Source organism: Triticum aestivum, chromosome 7A, assembly GCF_018294505.1.
Source record: "Triticum aestivum cultivar Chinese Spring chromosome 7A, IWGSC CS RefSeq v2.1, whole genome shotgun sequence".
In the NCBI taxonomy this organism is placed as follows: domain Eukaryota; kingdom Viridiplantae; phylum Streptophyta; class Magnoliopsida; order Poales; family Poaceae; genus Triticum; species Triticum aestivum.
The window spans coordinates 651236250-651247479 of NC_057812.1; positions in this window are offsets into that span (position 1 = coordinate 651236250).

Sequence of the window (11230 nt, forward strand, 5' to 3'; positions counted from 1 at the left end):
CCTCTCAATTGTAGGCTTTCGGGCCTAACCAGACGGTGTGTGCCTGTGGGCCTACTGGGCCACCTGCGGGCCTGAATCCTGGCCCATGGTAGGGTTTCTAGTCGTACTCAGTCCGTGGGGCCCTAGTAGGTGGCACTTTCTTTGTTTTCTTTGTTGCTTTATTTATTTTATTTTGTTTCTACTTACAAGAAAATACTTATTATTTTATTTTTATTTATTTTATTAAAGTTTATTTTTCATTATTTTTCTTTTAGGTCACAAAAAATTTAAAATTTCTGTTAGTGCCATTAGTTTTCAAATTTAAGTAGTTAAAATTTGAATTCTTTGAAATTTGTGTGAATCACAAGTTTGTGATTAACTTTACTATAAAAATAGTTTTTTCTAGTTTTTTTGTTTTGTTTTTGCTTTATTTTTTTCTTTTGTTTTTTGCTTTATTTTTTAATTATTTTTGCTTTTAGGTCAGAAAAATTATAAACTTTCTGTTAGTGCCATTAGTTTTAGAAAAATTATAAACTTTCTGTTAGTGCCATTAGTTTTAGAAAAATTATAAAGTTTCTGTTAGTGTCATTAGTTTTCAAATTTAAGTAGTTAAAATTTGAATTCTTTGACATTTGTGTGATTCACAAGATTGTGATTAACCTTACTATAAATAGTTTTTTTCCAGTTTTTTGTTTTGTTTTTTGCATTATTTATTTTCTTTTGTTTTTTGCTTTATTTTTTAATTCTTTTTGCTTTTAGGTTAGAAAAATTATAAACTTTCTGTTAGTGCCATTAGTTTTAGAAAAATTATAAACTTTCTGTTAGTGCCATTAGTTTTAGAAAAAAATATAAACTTTCTGTTAGTGCCATTAGTTTTCAAATTTGAATAGTTAAAATTTCAATAATGGTATTACGAGGGCCGAACCATAAGACATTAAAGCATTTCAAATGAACTCTGAAAAAGTTGAAAGTTGGCGTGGTATCATAATTTCACCCACATAGCATGTGCATGTACAAAACAGACAATGGTATCATACTCGTCTGTTACAAAGTTGCGGGAGAAAGTCTTCACTTTTTCTTCGCTTGTGTCATTTGCTTATTGCGCCGTAACCATGGATAATCTTCATCGTTTATCGGGATGCTTGGGTCAGCCTTGACTTTGAAGGGAGGAACTTCATGAAACTTTTCATAATCTTCAGACATGTCTGTCTTGCCCTCCACTCCCACGATGTCCCTTTTTCCTGAAAGAACTATGTGGCGCTTTGGCTCATCGTATGATGTATTCGCTTCCTTATCTTTTCTTTTTCTCGGTTTGGTAGACATGTCCTTCACATAGATAACCTGTGCCACATCATTGGCTAGGATGAACGATTCGTCTGCATACGCAAGATTGTTGAGATCCACTGTTGTCATTCCGTACTGTGGGTGTACCTGTACCCCGCCTCCTAACAGATTGACCCATTTGCACTTGAACAAAGGGACCTTAAAATCATGTCCATAGTCAAGTTCACATATGTCCACTATGTAACCATAATATGTGTCCTTTCCCCTCTCGGTTGCTGCATCAAAGCGGACACCGCTGTTTTGGTTGGTGCTCTTTTGATCTTGGGCGATCATGTAAAATGTATTCCCATTTATCTCGTATCCTTTGTAAGTCAATACAGTCAAAGATGGTCCCCTGGACAACAAGTACAGCTCATCACAAACAGTGTTGTCACCTCTGAGACGTGTTTCCAACCAACTGCTGAAAGTCCTGATGTGTTCACATGTAATCCAGTTGTCGCACTGCTCCGGGTATTTGGAGCGCAGACTGTTCTTGTGTTCATCGACATACGGGGTCACCAAGGTAGAGTTCTGTAGAACTGTGTAGTGTGCTTGAGACCAAGAATATCCGTCCCTGCATATTATTGAGGCCCCTGCCAGCGTGCCTTTTCTAGTCAGTCTCCCCTCATACCGCGATTTAGGGAGACCTATCTTATTAAGGCCAGGAATGAAGTCAACACAAAACCCAATGACATCCTCTGTTTGATGGCCCATGGAGATGCTTCCTTCTGGCCTAGCGCGGTTACGGACATATTTCTTTAGGACTCCCATGAACCTCTCAAAGGGGAACATACTGTGTAGAAATACGGGCCCCAGAATGACAATCTCGTCGACTAGATGAACTAGGCCGTGCGTCATGATATTGAAGAAGGATGGTGGGAACACCAGCTCGAAATTGACAAGACATTGCGCCACATCACTCCTTAGCCTTGGTACGATTTATGGATTGATCATCTTCTGAGAGATTGCATTGAGGAATGCACATAGCTTCACAATGGCTAATCGGACGTTTTCCGGTAGAAGCCCCCTCAATGCAACCGGAAGCAATTGCGTCATAATCACATGGCAATCATGAGACTTTAGGTTCTAGAACTTTTTCTCTGGCATATTTATTTTTGCCTTTATATTCGACGAGAAGCCAGTCGTGACCTTCATACTAAGCAGGCATTCAAAGAAGATTTCTTTCTCTTCTTTCGTAAGAGCGTAGCTGGCAGGACCATTATACTGCTTTGGAGGCATGCCGTCTTTTTCGTGCAAACGTTGCAGGTCCTCCCGTGCCTCAGGTGTATCTTTTGTCTTCCATACATGCCCAAGAAGCCTAGCAGGTTCACGCAAAGGTTCTTCGTCACGTGCATCACGTCGATTGAAGAGCGAACCTCTAGGTCTTTCCAGTAGGGTAGGTCCCAAATATAGATTTCTTCTTCCACATGGGTGCGTGTCCCTCAGCGTCATTCGGAACAGCTAGTCCGCCGGGACCCTTTCCAAAGATTACGTGTAAATCATTGACCATAGCAAGTACATGATCACCGGTACGCATGGCGGGCTTCTTCCGGTGATCTGCCTCGCCTTTGAAATGCTTGCCTTTCTTTCGACATTGATGGTTGGTCGGAAGAAATCGACGATGGCCCAGGTACACATTCTTCCTGCATTTGTCCAGGTATATACTTTCAGTTTCTTCTAAACAGTGCGTGCATGCGTGGTATCCCTTGTTTGTCTGTCCTGAAAGGTTACTGAGAGCGGGCCAATCATTGATGCTTACAAACAGCAACGCGTGCAAGTTAAATTCCTCCTGTTTGTGCTCATCCCACATACGTACACTGTTTCCATTCCACAGCTATAAATTTCTTCAACTAATGGCCTTAGGAACACATCAATGTCGTTGCCGGGTTGCTTAGGGCCTTGGATGAGAATTGGCCTCATAATGAACTTCCGCTTCATGCACATCCAAGGAGGAAGGTTATACATACATAGAGTAACGGGCCAGGTGATGTGATTGCTGCTCTGCTCCCCGAAAGGATTAATGCCATCCGCGCTTAAACCAAACCATACGTTCCTTGGGTGCTCTCAACTTCCCGTCTTTCTTACGGTCCTCACTATGCCATCGCATCAACTTGGCATGCTCTTCGTTTCTGAACAGACATTTCAACCGTGGTATTATAGGAGCATACCACATCACCTTCGCAGGAACCCTCTTCCTGGGGGGCTCGCCGTCAACATCACCAGGGTCATCTCGTCTGATCTTATACCGCAATGCACCACATACCGGGCATGCGTTCAGATCCTTGTACGCACCGCGGTAGAGGATGCAGTCATTAGGGCATGCATGTATCTTCTGCACCTCCAATCCTAGAGGGCATACGACCTTCTTTGCTGCGTATGTACTGTCGGACAATTCGTTATTGTTTGGAAGCTTCTTCTTCAGTATTTTCAGTAGCTTCTCAAATCCTTTGTCAGGCACAGCATTCTCTGCCTTCCACTGCAGCAATTCCAGTATGGTACCGAGCTTTGTGTTGCCATCTTCGGAATTGGGGTACAGCCCTTTTTTGTGATCCTCTAACATGCGATCAAACTTCAACTTCTCCTTTTGACTTTCGCATTGCGTCCTTGTATCGATAATTACCCGGCGGAGATCATCATCATCGGGCACATCGTCTGGTTCCTCATGATCTTCAGCAGCTTCCCCGTTGCAGCATCATTGGGCACATCGTCTGGTTCCTCTTGATCTTCAGCAGCTTCCCCCGTTGCAGCATCACCGTATTCAGGGGCACATAGTTGTCATCGTCCTCTTCTTCTTCACCGTCTTCCATCATAACCCCTATTTCTCCGTGCCTCGTCCAAACATTATAGTGTGGCATGAAACCATTGTAAAGCAGGTGGGTTTGATGGATTTTCCAGTCGGAGTAAGACTTCGTATTTCCACATTTAGGGCATGGACAACACATAAAACCATTATGCTTATTTGCCTCAGCCACTTCGAGAAAATCATGCACGCCCTTAATGTACTCGGAGGTGTGTCTGTCACCGTACATCCATTGCCGGTTCATCTACGTGCATTATATATAATTAAGTGTGTCAAAAACCATTACAGAACATCATGAATAGATAATTAAGTGACCAAATTAATAGAAGTTCATCATCACATTAAAACCAAAGTACATACATAGTTCTCATCTAACAACATATAGCTCTCCAGATCATCTAATTAATTAAATCATACATTGAAACTATATAAACATTTCAATGCAAAAACAAATGCGATCATAATCGCAACCAAGGTAACAATTGATCCAACGGCATAACGATACCAAGCCTCGGTATGAATGGCATATTTTCTAATCTTTCTGATCTTCAACCGCATTGCATCCATCTTGATCTTGTGATCATCGACGACATCTGCAACATGCAACTCCAATATCATCTTCTCCTCCTCAATTTTTTTTATTTTTTCCTTCAAGTAATTGTTTTCTTCTTCAACTAAATTTAACCTCTCGACAATAGGGTCGGTTGGAATTTCTGGTTCAACTACCTCCTAGGTAAATAAAATCTATGTCACGTTGGTCGGCATAATTGTCATAAACAATAAATGAACCAAATAGTTATAAAAAGATAATATATACCACATCCAAATCATAGCCAGGACGAGGGCCGACGGGGGTGGATACCAAAACCATCGCACTATATAATAACAAGCAATAATAAAAATAAGAAAATTAGACAAGAATTTTTTCTATCAGAAAGAAGATAAGAACAAGAGGCTCACCACGGTGGTGCCGGCGACGAGATCGGTGCGGGTGATCGACGACGGTGAAGACGGGAGTGGGACGTGACGGGCCGCTAAACCTAGACAAATCTCGAGGAAAATGGAGCTTTGAGGTCGAGCTTCGAGAGGAGAAAGCTTAACTAGTGTGGCTCGGGCATTTCATCGAACACCTCATGTGCATAGGAGGTGAGCTAGAGCACCACAAAGCCCTCCCCTCGCGGTCCAGAGAAAAATAGAGCACTGGAGTGCTCTCCTCGCGGGCGAGGGATATATACAGGCACCTCATTGGTCCCGGTTTGTGGCATGACCAGGGACTAAAGGGAAGCCTATGGTCCCGGTTCAAGCCACCAACCGGGACCAATGGTGGTGGGCCAGGAGCGAGGCCCATTGGTCCCGATTCGTCCCACCAACCGGGACCAAAGGGGCATGACGAACCGGGACCAATGTCCCACGAGGCCCGGCCACCCCCTGGCCTCATGAACCGGGACCAATGGCCCCATGGGTCCCGGTTCTGGACTGAACCGGGACTAATGGGCTGGACCGGCTTGGACCAAAGCCCTGTTTTCTACTAGTGGGGGTGAATGATGAGGAGAAAGCGCGGGCACCGCAGCTGGCGCAGCTAGCGCAGGCCCGCCCTGGCACGCGCCTCGGTGGAGGAGAACTTGAGCAAGAACTTGTAGTGACCCTTGCAGTGGACGGAAAACTCATCGTCGGAAAGGTCACACTTTTCACGCAGCAAGGCCGCCACCTCCTCGCGCGAGATCCCCATGCGGCTGCCTGCGACGGTCGCCAGGAGGGCGCGCTCGGCAATCTCCCGCTCGGCGGCGATGATGCGCGTGGTGCGTGGCAAGTAGCAGAGCGCGGCGGCCGGCGGAGGGCAGGGTGGCCGGAGAGCACCACCAGCGTGGTGCTGGAGGTGGCGGAGGCACCGTTGCTGGAAGGGGCGGACGGCGGGGAAGGGCAGGTCGAGGGCCGGCCCCACACCCGGAGGACGCGGGGTGGCTTGGGCCGGCGACGCTCGAGCTGGAGCCGGCGGGGGACGCCGGGGACGGGGACGAGGCGGACTCGCGGGGCCGCTTGCAAGGTGGCTCGGCGGAGGAGGCAGGCGAACGAGGCGCGGTGCAGTCGCGTGCGACGTGGCCTGGGAAGCGGCAGTGCCGGCAACAGATGGCGCAGCGGCGCTGCGAGCGGGGATGGCCCGTGCTATAGCAGCGCGGGCACTCACCGGGGACGGCGGGGCGGCGGGGTCGACGGCCGTTGGTGGGTTCGTCCCGGCGACGGCGCGGGGAGCGGCGACGAGGCCGCTTGCGGCCGCGAGGGACCTCCCAAGGCGCCTCAACAGGGGGGGGGGGAGTCCTTGGAGGAGACGGGATGGACCTCGGACCGGAGCCGCACAGCAGGTGGCGAGGCCGACTCGGAGGGCGTGAGTGGCCCGGCGCATAGTGCAGCCCGGTAGGAGCGGGGCACCCCGGAGCGGCCAGATCTGGCGGGGGAAGGGGACGGACTCGAATCCATCCAGCGGAGCTCGCGTCCGCGGCCGGAGGTGATGGGGGAGGAGCTCATGCTCGGGGTGGGGGTGGGCGACGGTGCCGGAGCAGCGGCCGCCGAGGGAGGTGGTCGCCGGGGCCGGAGTGGCCGGCGGTGAGGCTAGGGGCGGAGCAGGCTAGAGGAGCGCGACTTCCTATGGTTCGGCTTATATTCTCCATGTCCCGTTGTGGCTCTTTGTGAGCTTGTCGTTACTTTTGTTTCTGACTATAAGACCTTATTGAACTTATTTGCTTATTTATAAAGGTGGCCATATGCATCGTTCTGATGCAAAGGCCGGGGAGTCCCCCCCTTTTCAAAAAAGAAAAAAAAAACTTGGCTTATTTCCTCAATCAAATGTTGTACTGCAAAAACCATGGAGATTGTAGTTTGCTGGTTTTCGCAATCCTGCAAGCAAGAACACTAAGTTGACACTTACCACACACAAGTACAGGAGTATCCCCGATTCCCCGATGAGTTAAACACCACCACAACAGTACAACAACATGCAAAAGTTTCTCAAGTAATGACTAAGATGTAATATTCACAATAACTAATCACAAAAAATGTTAAAAGTGCCACAACCTGTTGTAACTTCTATCACAACGTCTAGAAATTTTTACAGTAACAATCAGTAACCAGAAAACATATGTACCAAAAGCAGATCAGATGAATCGTAGAGAAATCACAGACTAACAGAACAAGGAACATGCATCTGGCAAAAACAAATAGGAGTACCTCGCTTCGCCTTATTACATCAAAGTCTCTAGTCTTTATTAGATAAATATTCAAGCTCAACTACCGCATTTACACAACCACCCTTCCCTTTCCAACGTATTTTTAAGATGTTAATTTCCTAGCGCTGGAAGAGAACAAGCGATGGTAGATGTGTTGTTCTTGTCTTTCAATTTTTCATTTGGCATCTCGTCAGCCTAGCCACTGAATGAGAATGATATGTATCAGGAAAGAGATAGCAACCAGAACACACCACATATGTTCATGTTTTGCTCCTACTGCACACTTCTCAGCAAAGTCGCAGCCACTCTCGCTGGGCGACCCCGACGTAGAACACTGCTCCATCCTCCGGGGCTCCCGCCTCCTCCTTGTCATTCCTGGCGACGGTGTGGGCAAGGCAGACATGGAGGACGGCAAGGCGCCAACAGACAACGACCCGCCGGCCAGCGGGACCAAGGTCCCCATCGCCGAGTGCATGCATGCAGGCAATACGGGGGGCGAACAAGAACCTGCGACATATCATGGCGGTGAGCAGAGCTTCTATGGGTGGCAATGCACGACCCGGCGGATAGCCGCTGCTACTTAGCAGAACCACTCGATATTGTAGCACGAGTCGAGAGTAGTGTCACCCGCAGAAACTAATAATTAACGAGTTTGCGTGCAGTGTCTGACTGTGTCCCACGTTTTGTTTGTTTTGGTCTTGAGCTGAACTGCTTTGCATTTAAAGTAGGATCAATATGACTATTTTGCAGCCAAACTGGGAGGCCAAATGGAGGAAAAATGATAGCACTTCCAAATTTTAGGCAGCAGAAAATAGATCTACCACTTGAACACAGTACTGACCGACCTACCCAAAATTAGCTCAACCATTTGATAAAAATCCAATACAGCAGTACCGCAGAAAAAAATTCAGATGCCTACCATTCCATATAACAAGCTACTTCCACTGTAACTGCTCCATGCTACAAACAAGCAAAATTCATGTCTCCAGGCTACACGCCAGCACAGTGCACGAGATAACAACAGCTCGGGAGGCAACTGAATGTGTTCACGCATTTCTTCCTGGCAACGAAGAAACCTAATCCAAAACGAACTTAAATGCATCACGAACAAGACTGAAACTAGAACTGGTAGACAAACATGTGGCACCTCAGATAGTGCAGAACAGTGGAATTACATACTCTTTCCGAGGTCCAAAATATAGTGCGCCCGCGCTTTCCGAGGTCCAACTTTGACCATAAATTTAACCAACGAGACCAACTGCAGCGGGAGAAAAAATTATATAATTGAAAACTTCTTTCGAATACGAATTCACTGATATAATTTTTGCTCCCGCCGCAATCAGTCTTGATAGTTAAATTTACGGTCAAAGTTGAAGCACGTGGATAGAGGAAGCACTACATTGTGGAATGGAAGGAGTACTATATTAAGGGCACCACAACAGAAGTTTCTGGACACAACTGAACATAAGACTGAACCACAGTATGCTAGAAACAAAGACACACCAAGATGAGCACACGCTAATAACTTCAGTGGAGAACACCGAAGGCACCAGACTTGTCACTCCAGAGGTAGAAACAGCACCACCACGACCAGGGATTTACTGGCCATGTCGGAAGCAGAGGTCCAAGTGAAGGTTGGGCACTTTCTGGATGTTGCAGTCAGCAAGGGTGTGACCGTTCTCGAGTTGCTTGCCGGCAAAATATACATGCCACTAATTCAGTTCGAATGTACAGTATGAGTTAAACACCAAGGCGGCAGTACGGCAGCATGCAGAAGTTCGTGAAGTAATGATTCATGTAATGCTCACAAGAATTAATCAGATAAAAAGCCAAGTGCTACAAACATGTTGTACCACACGACAGAGAAATTTAAGCTTTATGTTAGGCGCAGTACTCATACATGAACTTATGAGCAAGAATTGCTCTATCAATCACCATCTACATTAGATATATCTTCTGAAAAAAAATTCAAATGCAAAAGTCCAGTACCTTCCTACAAATTAGTGAATTAGGAGGGGGGCTCTTTTGTCTAGAAAAATAAAAAGCAGAGCAATCTTTCAAACATGCATCCGAAATGTGAAATATTTATACAAAGAGGGAGAGATGAAGACAATGCAGCAGGGTTGGTTATCTAATTGGCTAGTCAAACATGAGGTAGTTCATACTCCCTCCGTTCCTAAATATAAGTCTTTGTAGAGATTCCACTAGGAACCACATACGGATGTATATAGATGCATTTTAAGTGTAGATTCGTTCATTTCGCTCCGTATGTAGTCTATCTAGTGAAAACTCTACAAAGATTTATATTTAGAAACGGAGGGAGTAGATCTTTGGGCTTTGATCACCGAGGAATTGAGATTTTACAAATAAAAGCAAGGGATTGGGATTCCATTGCTGTCACTTTATATGTATATGGTTACAATTAATTAGGCTCCCAATGTGGACAGATAAATATTAGGATAACAATCAGTAACCTGAAACATGTACCAAAAGTAGATCAAATGCATCAGAAAGAGACCACAGAATAGCACAACATCGAAAATCTGGGAACAACAATTGGAATTACAGATAAAATCAAAGCCCGAGTTATACTGTGGGCCCCCTTCCCCTGCTCCATGCGTATACACTTCAGTGAAAGAATAAAGTCAAGGAACTAATTCTCAAGAGAAGTGAAGTTGTAGTTTCAAAAGTATTCATGTCTCTAAAATGTGCACACTGGAATAACTTTCCACGCCCAGAATTTAAAAGGTACATGCTCTCCGTGCCATTAAAATAACAGAATCTCTCACCTTTATTACATATACGGCCTAATTATTTGCAGAGTCTCCCTTCCCTTCTCAACACCTTTTTGAGATGTCAATTTTCCAGCATTGGAAAAATTAGTTATGGTAGATTTGTTGTTTTTCTGTTCCATTTTTATCTCAGAAGTCTAGCCATTGAATGTGAATGATAGATATCGGAAGAGAGGCAGAAACAACATTGATGACGGTTTCTACCTCTGGAGTTTACTTTACTTGTACTCTGCATGGTCCTGAAGGGAATGGTTTATTCGTGACGGTTTTGGGCCATCAGAAAAAAGTCGGTTTGGGGTAGTATATGTTACATGTGTATAGTCCTTTTTGATTTATCCCCATTGTATAAGGGGTCTCTTGCACTTTATCATACACATATATATGTATTAGCCATTGACCCTCCTGTGAATGCAGTTGTTGTTTATCCAACATGGTATCAGATGTTAGGTTCCCCTCTCTCCCGCACGCTGCAACTCTGTGCTAGCTCCTCCCCCGATCCATCCACTACCAGGTCTGGCTCTCCTCGCCGCGCATCCGGCCGTCTTGAGCTGCTGCCCGATCACCGACTTGAGCTGCTATGTCCAGTCGGCGCCGTCCCGGGCCTCTTCCCCGCTCTGCAGCCGCGCCCTGCTCTGTCCAGCTGCGAGCGGCGCCGTCCCGGGCTCCTCAACACCCGGCAGCCGTTGCCCCTAGTCCGGCCGGCCCGCGTCGTTCCCAGTCCAACCGGCTCCCACCGCTAGTTCCGCTGAAGCTGCTTCCTCGAGCGCTTCAGCCGCGAGCGAGCTAGGCTCGTTCCTGATTTGGGCCTCCTCGCTCGAGCGCTGCTGCCTCGAGCGCCCCCCCCCCCCCCGCCGCCGCCGCTCGATCCCGATCTCGGTACGAATACTGTTCGGGCCCCCTCGCTCCGGATACAGTTCGGGAGTCCGTTGACTTCAAAAAAAGGATAAGAAGAAGAGAAGAATGACTACCTCATGTCCTCTTCGGGCTATGTCGCTGTTCCTCGGTGCTCGGTGATTTTTGATGGCACCAACTATGTCGAGTTTGCGAGCTTCATGCGTATTCAAATGCGCGGTCTTCTGCTGTGGGGAGTTCTCTCTAGCGAGGTACCCTGTCCG